Here is a 13,091-nt window from a genome sequence, read left to right on the forward strand (position 1 = left end):
TACCATGTACAAAAACAGACGTTTGCTGGAAAAGCTCAGCAGGTCTGGCAGCATCTATGATCAGTTTACCCAAAAGAACTATATTTAACTCCTTCAAATATCCAATGCTTTGGCTTCATCTACTTGTGGAAGAGAATTCCTGCAACTGACCATTCTCTGGTTGAAGAAATATCTTTTCTTTTGCTATTTTTTAAAACTGAAAACTGGGACTTTTGTCTCTAGAGGTTTTCCTGCCATTCACTGACTTGCTTGTGGTGATCTGATTTAATTTTCTCCTCTTTCAATGTTGGTGAAACATATACAGTATTTCAGCCCTTTACCACCACTCTATGCCCAAACTGTAGAATGAGCCTCTAATACTACTTAACATCCTCCAGAAAAAAAAGGGTCCATCACATCCAGATTCAGACTTTGTCACTTTGAGGGCTGCTAACCTTTGCAGTGTCTCCTGTTCAGTTGTTTTCATCCTGTACAATTTCCTCCTTTCTGACATAAGCAGCATATTCCTATTTAGTGAAAACAAATTCAAAGTACTTGCTTAATACCTCAACTTTTCTGACTGCCTCTTTTTCATCCATAAATCAGCCCCAACATTTCTTTGATTATCTTTCAACTGTTTACAATTAGACTTTTGGAGTCCATTTTATGTTACCCATGAATCTATTTTCATACTGTCTCCATGTCCTACTTAATTTCTTCCTCAGTTTTACTTAATATATTTAGCTTGGTTCTTGACTATTAAGAAACTCATAGTTGTCCTAAGAATTTTAGTCAACTGTCTTATCATTCAGTGAGATCTATTATTCCATGAGGGAAGGCATGCAAAGCAAGTCTATAAATTAACTCTCTTTCTTGAAGGCTTCCTATTCTTCATCACTGTTCTCAGATTATATCTGCCATAAATGCTGTTGGTTGCAAGTCTTATCAGATCGAATGGATCAGTTGGAGAGACAGTTAGAAGCAATGAGGAATTTGCAACAACAATGTGTGATGGATGGCAGTTATAGGAAGGGGGGAAAAGTCTCAGATACAGTCACATAGATGGGTTAACTCCAGGAAAGGTAAGAGAGGTCGGCACCTAGGGTAGGAGTCTTTTGTGGATATACCCATTTCAAACAAGTATGCTATTTTGGAAAATGTAGGGGGGGTGTGGGGAATGGATTCTCAGGGGAACATAGCACGAACAGTAAAGTTTCTGGTATTGAGACTGGCTCTAATGCAACGAGGGGTATGTCAGGTTCCAAGAGATCAATTGTGTTAGGGGATTCTCTAGTCCGAGGTACAGACAGACGTTTCTGTGGCCAGCAGCGAAAAATCAGAATAGTGTGCTGCTTCCCTGGTGCCAGGATCAAGGATGTCTCAGAGAGGGTGGAGAATGTTCTCACGGGGGAGAGGGGCCAGCAAGAGGTCATTGTCCACATTGGAACCAACGACTTAGGAAGGGAAAAGGTTGAGAGTCTGAAGGGAAATTACAGAGAGTTAGGTAGGAATTTAAAAATGAGGTCCTCGAGAGTAGTAATATCTGGATTACTCCCGGTGCTACGAGCTAGTGAGGGCAGGAATAGGAGGATAGAGCAGATGAATGCATGGCTGAGGAGCTGGTGTATGGGAGAAGGATACACATTTTTGGATCATTGGAACCTCTTTTGGGGTAGGAGGGGCCTGTACAAGAAGGATGGATTGCACCTAAATTGGAAGGGGAAGAATATACTGGCAGGAAAATTTGCTGGAACTGCTTAAACTAGTAAGGTGGGGAGGTGAGGAGGTGGGGGAGGGGGGTAGGGAAGGGGGATGTGGGACCCAGGGGGATAGTGAGGAAATAGGTCAATCTGAGACTGATACAGTTGAGAACAGAAGCGAGTCAAGCAGTCAGGGCAGGCAGGCACAAGGTAGCTCTAATAAATTAAACTGCACTTATTTCAATGCAAGGGGCCTAACAGGGAAGGTAGATGAACTCAGGGCATGGTTAGGAACATGGGACTGGGATATCATAGCAATTACAGAAACATGGCTCAGGGATGGGCAGGACTGGCAGCTTAATGTTCCAGGTTACAAATGCTACAGGAAGGGTAGAAAGGGAGGCAAGGGAGGAAGGGGAGTGGCGTTTTGATAAGGGATAGCATTACAGCTGTGCTGAGGGAGGATATTCCTGGAAATACATCCAGGGAAGTTATTTGGGTGGAAATGAAATAAGAAAGGGATGGTCACCTTATTGGGATTGTATTACAAACCTCCTAATAGCCAGAGGGAAATTAAGAAACAAATGTGTAAGGAGATCTCAGCTATCTGTAAGAATAATAAGGTAGTTATGGTAGGGGATTTTAACTTTCCAAACATAGACTGGAACTGCTATTGTGTTAAAGGTTTAGATGGAGAGGATTTTGTTAAGTGTGTACAAGAAAATTTTCTGATTCAATATGTGGATGTCCCTACTAGAGAAAGTGCAAAACTTGACCTACTCTTTGGAAATAAGGCAGGCCAGGGATTGAGGTGTCAGTGGGGGAGCACTTTGGGGCCAGCGACCATAATTCTATTAGATTGAAAATAGTGATGGAAAAAGATAAACCAGATCTAAAAGTTGAAGTTCTAAATTGGAGAAAGACCAATTTTGATGGTATTAGGCAAGAACTTTCATAAGCTGATTGGGGGCAAATGTTCCCAGGTAAAGGTGTGGCTGGAAAATGGAAAACCTTCAAAAATGAGATAACGAGAATCCAGAGAAAGTATATTCCTGTCAGGGTGAAAGGGGAAGGCTGGTACCTATAGGGAATGCTGGATGACTAAAGAAATTGAGGGTGTGGTTAAGAAAAAGAAGGAGGCATAGTGAACGTATAGACAGGATAGATCGAGTGAATCCTTAGAAGAGTATGAAGGCAGTAGGAGTATACTTAAGAGGGCAAAAAGGGGACTTGAGATAGCTTTGGCAAATAGAATTAAGGAGAATCCAAAGGGTTTTTACAAATATGTTAAGGACAAAAGGCTCACTAGGGAGAAAATAGGGCCCCTCAAAGATCAGCAAGGCGGCCTTTGTGTGGAGCCGCAGAAAATGGGGGAGATACTAAATGAGTATTTTGCATCAGTATTTACTATGGAAAAGGATATGGAAGATATAGACTGCAGGGAAATAGATGGTGACACCTTGCAAAATGTCCAAATTACAGAGGAAGTGCTGGATGTCTTGAAACACATAAAGGTGGATAAATCCCCAGGGCCTGATCAGGTGTACCCTAGAACTCTGTGGGAAACTAGAGAAGTGATTGCTGGGCCTCTTGCGGAGATATTTGTGTCATCGATAGTCACAGGTGAGGTGCCGGGAGACTGGAGGTTGGCAAACGTGGTGCCACTGTTTAAGAAGGGTGATAACGACAAGCCAGGGAACGATAGACTAGTCGGTGGTGGAGAGAATCCTGAGGGACAGGATGTACATGTATTTGGAAAGGCAAGGACTGATTAGGGATAGTCAACATGGCTTTGTGTGTGGGAAATCATGTCTCACAAACTTGATTGAGTTTTTTGAGGAAGTAACAAAGAGGATTAAGGAGGGCAGAGCCGTAGATGTAATCTATATGGACTTCAGTAAGGCGTTCGACAAGGTTCCCCATGGGAGACTGATTAGCAAGGTTAGATCTCATGGAATACAGGGAGAACTAGCCATTTGGATACAGAACTAGCTCAAAGGTAGAAGACAGAGGTTGGTGGTGGAGGGTTGTTTTTCAGACTGGAGGCCTGTGACCAGTGGAGTGCCATAAGGATTGGTGCTGGGTCCTCTACTTTTTGTCATTTACATAAATGATTTGGATGCGAGCATAAGAGTTACAGCTAGTAAGTTTGCAGATGACACCAAAATTGGAGGTGTATTGGACAACAAAGAAGGTTACTTCAGATTACAACAGGATCTTGATCAGATGGGCCAATGGGCTGAGAAGTGGCAGATGGAGTTTAATTCAGATAATTGCGAGGTGCTGCATTTTGGGAAAACAAATCTTAGCAGGACTTACACACTTAATGGTAAGGTCCTAGGGGGTGTTGCTGAACAAACAGGCCTTGGAGTGCAGATTCATAATTCCTTGAAAGTAGAAGAAGGCGTTTGGTATGCTTTCCTTTATTGGTCAGAGTATTGAGTACAGGAGTTGGGAGGTCATGTTGCGGCTGGAAAGGACATTGGTTAGGCCACTGTTGGAATATTGCGTGCAATTCTGGTCTCCTTCCTATGGTAAAGATCTTGTGAAACTTGAAAAGGGTTCAGAAAAGATTTACAAGGATGTTGCCAGGATTGGAGGATTTGGGCTATAGGGAGAGGCTGAACAGGCTGGGGCTGTTTTCCGTGGAGCGTCAGAGGCTGAGGAGTGACCTTATAGAGATTTATAAAATCATGAGGGGCATGGATAGGGTAAATAGACCAAGTCTTATCCCTGGGGTTGGGGAGTACAGAACTGGAAGGCATAGGTTTAGGGTGAGAGGGGAAACATACAAAAGAGACCTAAGGGGCAACATTTTCACACAGAGGGTGGTACATGTATGGAATGAGCTGCCAGAGGAGGCTGATACAATTTCAACACTTAAGAGGCTTTTGGTTGGGTATATGAATAGGAATGGTTTGGAGGGATATGAGCCAAGTGCTGGCAGGTGGGACTAGATTGGTTTGGGATATCTGGTCAGCATGGACAGGTTGGACCGAAGGGTCTGTTTCTATGCTGTACATCTCTATGACTCTTTGACTCACCAATCTTTAGCTACCAGACCAGATCACTTTAATACTGAAATTGTCCTGCCTGTTCCTTCTGGACCACTGAACATTTGAAAATGCCTTCCTGTCCACTAATTTCAAGTGTTGTCATTGCCATAACATAGGAAATGTAATTGCCAGTTGCACACAGGAAACTTCCACAGACCAACATTCAAAATCAGATTTTTAAAAAACATACTGCAGTTGAGGGATAAATACTGCTGATTAAAGAGAGCTCCCCCAACTTCTCTATGAAGGATGCTTTGGGAGTTTTGGCATCCTGTCTGAAAGTTGGCACCCTGACAGTGCGGAGCTTTCTCAGTAGTACATGGAGACAATAACCTGAACCACCACATTTGAATGCCTTACCTGATTACTATACCACAACTCCCCATGTGGCATAATGCCTTCAAAATTCACATTGAACAAAGAACATCACAGCACAGAAACAGGCCCTTTGGCCCTCCAAGCCTGCACTGATCCAGATCCTCTGTCTAAATCTGCCACCTATTTTACAAAGATTTGTATCCCTCTGCTCCCTGCCCATTCATGTATCTGTCCTGACAAATCTTAAATGATGTTATCGTTCCCGCCCCCACCACCTCCACTGGCAACGCTTTCCAGGCACCCACCACCCTCTGCATGAAGGACTTTCCACATACATCTCCCCTAAATTTTTCCTCTCTCAATTTGAACTCATGACCCCTAGTAATTGATGGCAAAAAGTTTCTTGCCATCCACCCTGTCTACACCTCTCATGACTTTATAGGCTTCAATCAGGTCCCCCCCTCAACCTCCTTCTTTCCAATGAAAATAATCCTAATCTACTCAACCTCTCCTCATAGCTAGCACCCTCCATCCCAGGCAGCATCTTGGTGAACCTCCTCTGCACTGTCTCCAAAGCATCCACATTCTTTGTATCCACATCTTGAAATTCCTGTGTTATTTCAGTTCAACTCTCCAATTGCTTACAGCTTTGCAACTTGGCAGCTTGTAAACATAGTGAATGTTCTCTCTGCCTCTTACAGCTGGTTTAATCCATATTCCTTCACCTATGCAACTTTCACCCGAAAGGCACCTTTAAACTAACCTCTATGATCATCTCCCATTTCCTTAATTTTGTTCAAATATCCCATAGGCTGATTAGAGAGCAGTGCTAGTGAAATCATTACTGTCTTTGAACAACTGGAAATAATAATAAAACTGGTGTGATAGTCCATGCTGTTTAGTCCTTTGAAACAAAATAGATTAAGAAGTTTAATCCTGAGGAATTATTCAGAAAACTTTCAATGACATTATTATACCACATGCACCTCTATCTCTCTAATGGGATCTAACAGGTTTTTAGAAGGTTTTACTTGCATAGACAAATGAAGTGCCATCATTTGCTCATCCTTACTGATCTGGTTATTAGGCTTGTTTGAAGGATAAATTCAATGGCCTTTTGAAGGCTATTTTTGAGAAATTTTCAGATACTTAATTTTTGTATCTTTCTTTGGAAATGGACTTGAGACTTGCACTTCAGACCCAGTTAGTCCTCTTACTATCAAACACGGTGGCACAGTGGTTAGCACTACTGCCTCACCGTGACAGAGACCTGGGTTCAACTCCCACCTCAGGCAACTGTCTGTGTGGAGTTTGCACATTCTCCCAGTGTCTGCGTGGGTTTCCTCCGGGTGCTCCGGTTTCCTCCCACAATCCAAAAAATGTGCAGGTTAGGTGAATCGGCCATGCCAAATTGCCCGTAGTGTCAGGTGAAGGGGTAAATGTAGGGGTATGGGTCTGGGTGGGTTGCGCGTTGGTGTGGACTTGTTGGGCCAAAGGGCCTGTTTCCACGCTGTAAGTAATCTAATCTAAACGTATTCGCTTTCTGAACCACCTCCCAAAATAGCAGATTATAAAGCGAAACTCAACAGGTGGAATTGAATTCTGAGGTTGAATTCTCAGGTTGGCTTGAATTCTGACCTTTTCACTTTTAACAGCTCCAGGTCATGGGACAGCCATGTCAGTCAGTTTGGCCAGCTTTTCCATTCCTGCTTTAAATGTACTTTATAGGATCCAGGTAACCACACCAGCTTTGGCTCTGACAATCTCCTCAGGCAACAACCTAGCAGATACTTACTGTTTCAGCTCATCTGACCAGTCACACAAAATTATTGAGCCTGCACCTCCAAACACCTCAACTACTGTGTCCGTTGCTCTTGATCTGGTCTCCTCTTCTTTGGGGAGACAGCATGCCAACTCATGGAACGTTTCAGAGAACATCTCTGGGCATATGCACCAAACAACTCCACCCTGTGGTCAACCACTTCAACTCCCCCTTCCACTCCGCCAAGGACATGCCAAGAACACCTCACCTTCCGCCTTGGGTCCCTCCAACCACACGGTGTCAACATTGATTTCACCAGTTTCCTCATTTCCCCTCCCCCCACCTTATCTCAGATACAACCTCCAACTTGGCACTGCCTTCTTGACCTGTCCATCTTCCTTCCCACCTATCCGGTCCACTCTCCGATCCAAATGATCACCATTACCCCGCCCCCCACCTGCATCCACCTATCGCCTTCCCAGTTACCATTCCGGTAAACCCATCCTCCCCCCATTTATCTCTCAGCTCTCCCTCCTCCTCTCAGATTCCTGATGAAGGACTTATGCCCGAAGTGTCGACTCTTCTGCTCCTTGGAAGCTCCCTGACCTGCTGTGCTTTTCCAGTGCCACACTCTTTGATTCTGATCTCCAGCATCTGCAGTTCTCACTTTCTCCATAGAAGTGCAAGGTAGTGTGGAGCTGTCAGCATGTTCAAGAACATCAACTGAGAAAACACACATTCTTGTTTGGTTTTGCATGATTATAAAAAAAAATGAAAATGAAGTACTCTATGCTGTTACCAAACTTAATCAAATCAGTGGAGTGAATGCCTTCACTATGATTACAGTAGTCCCCCTGTACTCGTGGGGGATACGTTCCAGGATCTACCCTGGAAGCTTGAAACCATGGATAGGAGCGAACCCATTCATTTAAATGGAAGTGTAACTTTCCAGCAGCCTCCTGATCCCTGGTTCTGAAACATTCCCTTTGAAATGTTCGGGCCAGAGTAAACTGCAGGTAAGTGAAACTGTGGTAACTGGACCCATGGATACGGTGGTCACTCTTAATTTTAGGGTGCCATTTTACACCTTCTAAGTAAAATTCTTGTCATAGCTATTTCAAACATGCTTTTATTTTGGTAATGACTTGCTGTAAACAATCAGCACAGTAGGTCATGTCTTTTGAGAAGATTTGTAGCTCAGATTGCGGTCTGGACGTAGGTTTGCTCGCTGAGCTGGAAGGTTCATTTCCAGACATTTTAATCACCCTACTAGGTAACATCTTCAGTGGGCCTCCGGGCAAAGCACTGTTCATCATTCGTGCTTTCTATTTATATGTTTGGGTTGGTGATGTCATTTCCTGTGGTGATGTCATTTCCTGTTCTTTTTCTCCAGGGCGGTAGATGGGGGTCTAACTCAATGTGTTTATTGATAGAGTTCCTGTTGGAATGCCATGCTTCTAGGAATTCTTGCATGTGTCTTGGTTTGGCTTGTCCTAGGATGGATGTGTTGTCCCAGTCAAAGTGGTGTTCTTCCTTATCTATATATAAGGATACTAGTGAGAGAGGGCCATGTCGTTTTGTGGCTTGTTGATGTTCATTGTAAGGATACTAATGAGAGAGGGTCATATCATTTTGTTCATGAACATCAACAAGACACAAAACAACATGACCCTCTCTCATTAGTATCCTTACATATAGATAAGGAAGGACACCATTTCGACTGGGACAACACATCCATCCCAGGACAAGTCAAACAGAGACATGCACGAGAATTCCTAGAAGAATGGCATTTCAACCGGAACTCTATCAACAAACACATCGAGTTAGACCCCATCTACCACCCTTGAGAAAAAGAACAGGAAATAACATCACCAACCCAAAGAAACCCAAACATATAAATAGAAAGCACGAATGATGAACAGTGCTTCGCCTGAAGGCCCACCGAAGATGTTACCTAGTAGGGTGATGAAACATCTGGAAATGAACCTTCCAGCTCAGCAAGCAAATCTACATCCAGAGGTCATGATTAACTTGATTGCAATGTTTGAGGTGGTGACAAAGGTGATCAATAAAGGTAGGGCTGTTGTCTACATGGATTTTAGTAAAGCTTTTGACAAGGTTCCTCATGGTAGGCCCACGCAGAAGATTAAGATGCATGGGATCCATGGTGACCTGGCTGCATAGATTCAGAATTGACTTGCCCATAGAATATAGAGGGTGGAAGGGTATTTTTCTGGCTGGAGGTCTGTGACTAGTGGTGTTCTCCAGTGCCTTTTGTGACATATATACATGACTTGGATGAAAATGTAGATGGGTGGGTTAGTAAGTTTTCAGATGATACAAAGATCAATGCAGTTATGGATAGTACAGAAGGTTGACAAAAGATACAGCAGGATATAGAGGAGTTGCAGAAATGGGCGGAGAAATGGCAGATTGAGGCACTGTACTTTGGGAGATCAAATATTAGGAAAAAGAATGCATTTAATGGAAGGACCCTGAATAGCATGAAGGGATCTTGGGGTTCACATCCATAGCTCCCTGAAAGTCGCCACACAAGTAGATAGGGTGGTAAAGGAGGTAAAATTGCATACTTGCCTTTATTGATCAGGGAACTGATTACAAGGATCAGCATGTCATGTTGTAGCTTAATAAGACTTTAGTTATGCCACACCAGGAGTATACTTTAATGCCAGAAGTATACGAAATAAGGTAGGTGAACTTGCAGCGTGGGTTGGTACCTGGGACTTCGATGTTGTGGCTATTACGGAGACATGGCTAGATCAGGGACAGGATTGGCTGTTGCAGGTTCCAGGGTTTAAATGTTTTAGTAGGGTCAGAGGTGGGGGTAAAAGAGGGGGGGGTGTGGCTTTGCTTGTCAAAGATAGTATTACAGCGTTGGAAAGGAAGATGGACGAAGATTTGCCATCTGAGGTAGTTTGGGTTGAGGTTAGGAATAGGAGAGGTGAGGTCACCCTGTTAGGAGTCTTTTACAGGCCTCCTAATAGTCCTAGAATCGTTGAAGAAAGGATTGCGAAGATGATTCAGGAGAAGAGTGACAGTAATAGGGTGGTTGTTATGGGGGACTTTAACTTTCCTGATATTGATTGGGAAAGCTATAGCTCAAGTTCGTTAGATGGGTCAGTGTTTGTCCAATGTGTGCAGGAGAGTTTCCTGACACAATATGTAGATAAGCCAACAAGAGGTGAGGCCATACTGGATTTGGTTCTGGGTAACGAACCAGGCCAGGTATTAGAACTAGAGGTAGGTGAGCACTTTGGGGACAGTGACCACAATTCTGTGATTTTTACTCTAGTGATGGAGAGGGATAAGTGTGTACTACAGGGCAAGAGTTATAGCTGGGGGCAGGGAAATTATGATGCGGTGAGGCATGACTTAGGATGTGTGGATTGGAAAAGTAGATTCCAAGGCAAGAGCGTAATTGATATGTGGAACTTGTTCAAGGAGCAACTATTGAGTGTCCTTGATAAGTACGTGCCTATCAGGCAGGGAGGAAAGGGTCGCGTGAGGGAGCCGTGGTTTAATAAGGAATTGGAATCCCTTGTTAAATGGAAGAGGGCGGCCTTTGTAAAGATGAGGCGTGAAGGTTCAATAGGGGCGATTGAGAGTTATAAGGTAGCCCGGAAGGACCTGAAGAGAGAGCTAAGAGCAGCAAGGAGGGGACATGAAAGGTCCTTAGTTGGTAGGATTAGGGAAAACCCTAAGGCTTTCTATAGGTATGTCAGGAATAAAAGAATGACTAGGGTAGGAATAGGTCCAATCAAGGATAGTAATGGGAAGTTGCGTGTGGAGGCTGAAGAGATTGGGGAGGCACTGAATGAATACTTTTCGTCAGTATTCACTCAGGAACAGGACATTGTTGTCGATATGAATACTGAGGCACGAATAAGTAGAATGGATGGCTTTGAGATATGTAGAGAAGAGGTGTTGGAAATTCTGGCAAGGGTGAAAATAGATAAGTCCCCTGGGCCTGATGGCATTTATCCTAGGATTCTCTGGGAAGCAAGGGAGGAGATTGCAGAGCCATTGGCCTTGATTTTTGTGTCCTCTTTGTCTACAGGAGTAGTGCCAGAGGACTGGAGGCTAGCAAACGTGGTTCCCTTGTTCAAGAAGGGGAGTAGGGATAATCCTAGTAACTATAGGCCAGTGAGTCTCACTTCTGTTGTGGGCAAAGTCTTAGAGAGAATTGTAAGGGATAGGATTTATGCACATCTGGATAAGAATAATGTGATCAAGGATAGTCAGCATGGTTTTGTGAAGGGCAGGTCGTGCCTCACAAACCTTATTGAATTCTTTGAGAAGGTGACTAAGGAGGTAGATGAGGGGAAAGCGGTAGATGTGGTATATATGGATTTTAGTAAGGCGTTTGATAAGGTCCCCCATGGTAGGCTACTGCAGAAAATACAGAGATATGGCATTGAGGGTGAGTTGGAGGTTTGGATTAGGAATTGGCTGGCTGGAAGAAGACAGAGGGTAGTAGTTGATGGCAAAGGTTCGTCTTGGAGTGCCGTCACTAGCGGTGTTCCGCAAGGATCTGTTTTGGGACCATTGCTGTTTGTCATTTTTATAAATGACCTGGAGGAAGGGTTAGAAGGTTGGGTGAGCAAGTTTGCGGATGATACGAAAGTCGGAGGAGTTGTAGACAGTGAGGAAGGATGTGGCAGGTTACAGCGGGATATAGAGAAGCTGCAGAGCTGGGCAGAAAGGTGGAAAATGGAGTTCAATGTAGCTAAGTGTGAGGTGATTCACTTTGGTAAGAGTAACAAAAAGATGGGGTACTGGGCTAATGGTCGGATACTTGGTAGTGTGGAAGAGCAGAGGGATCTTGGTGTCCATGTACACAGATCTCTGAAAGTTGCCACCCAGGTAAATAGTGCAGTGAAGGCGGCATATGGCGTACTGGCTTTTATTGGTAGAGGAATTGAGTTCCGGAGTCCTGAGGTCATGCTGCAGTTGTATAAGACTCTGGTGCGGCCGCATCTGGAATATTGTGTGCAGTTTTGGTCGCCATACTATAGGAAGGATGTGGAGGCACTGGAACGGGTGCAGAGGAAGTTTACTAGGATGTTGCCTGGTATGGTAGGAAGATCCTATGAGGAAAGGCTGAGGCACTTGGGGTTGTTTTCATTGGAGAAAAGAAGGTTTAGGGGTGACTTGATAGAGGTGTACAAGATGATTAGGGGGTTAGATAGGGTTGACAGTGAGAACCTTTTTCCACGTATGGAGTCAGCTATTACAAGGGGGCATAGCTTTAAATTAAGGGGGGGTAGATATAGGACTGATGTTAGGGGTAGGTTCTTCACTCAGCGAGTCGTAAGTTCATGGAATGCCCTGCCAGTAGCAGTGGTGGACTCTCCCTCTTTATGGGTATTTAAGCGGGCATTGGATAGGTATATGGAGGATAGTGGGTTAGTGTAGGTTAGGTGGGCTTTGATCGGCGCAACATCGAGGGCCGAAGGGCCTGTACTGCGCTGTATTCTTCTATGTTGTATGTTCTATTGCCTTCAATTCTGGTTGCCATATTACAGGAAGAATGTGGAGGCTTTGGAGAAGGTGAAGAGAACTTTACCAGGACTCTGCCTGGATTAGAGGGTATGAGTATAAGGAGAAGCTAGAAAAACTCACATTTTCTCTGGAGCAGTGCAGGCTGAGGGGAGACTTAATGGAAGTCTATAACATTATGAGATGCATAGATAGGATTGACGGTCAGATCTTTTTTCCAGAGTCGAACTGTCTAATACTAGGGGGCATACATTTAAGTTGAGGGGGTAAAAGTTCAAAGGAGATGTGAGGGGCATTGTATTTTTTAAACACAGAGTGGTAAGAGTTGGGAATGCATTGCCAGTGGTGCTGATGGAGGCAGACATGTTTGGGGTGTTTAAGGGACTTTTAGATAAGCACACAAATATGTAAGGAATGGAGGGATATGGACCAAAGGGCAGGCAGAAGTGATTGGGTTAATTTGGCATCATGTTTAGCACAACATCGTAGGCTGAAGGACCTGTCCCTGTGCTGTACCGTTCCATGTTTCAAACAAGAGAAATAACAACGCTATTTGATGAAACATTTTGGACATATAAATTTTATTTTGCCCTCCAAATACATATTGGTATACATTTTAGGGTTTATATTGACTCATAATGAACGTCACAGATTTATGGCATGTTATTTAGTCACCTGGGCGGAGTGGTTTACATTCCAAAAGTAGTGAGCCCTATTAGATCGGCAAGCCTATCTTGACAAATGTAGAACAGCTAA

The 13,091-nt window shown here is 43.9% G+C and overlaps 1 protein-coding gene across 4 annotated transcripts in view; it reads right to left on the reverse strand.

Moving 5' to 3' along the window:
- Positions 1-13,091, reverse strand: part of dpf3 (double PHD fingers 3) — a 138,991-nt gene that overhangs the window by 17,033 nt on the left and 108,867 nt on the right. The window lies entirely within an intron of this gene.

Source organism: Chiloscyllium punctatum, chromosome 4 (genome assembly GCF_047496795.1).
Source record: "Chiloscyllium punctatum isolate Juve2018m chromosome 4, sChiPun1.3, whole genome shotgun sequence".
Taxonomy (NCBI): Eukaryota; Metazoa; Chordata; class Chondrichthyes; order Orectolobiformes; family Hemiscylliidae; genus Chiloscyllium; species Chiloscyllium punctatum.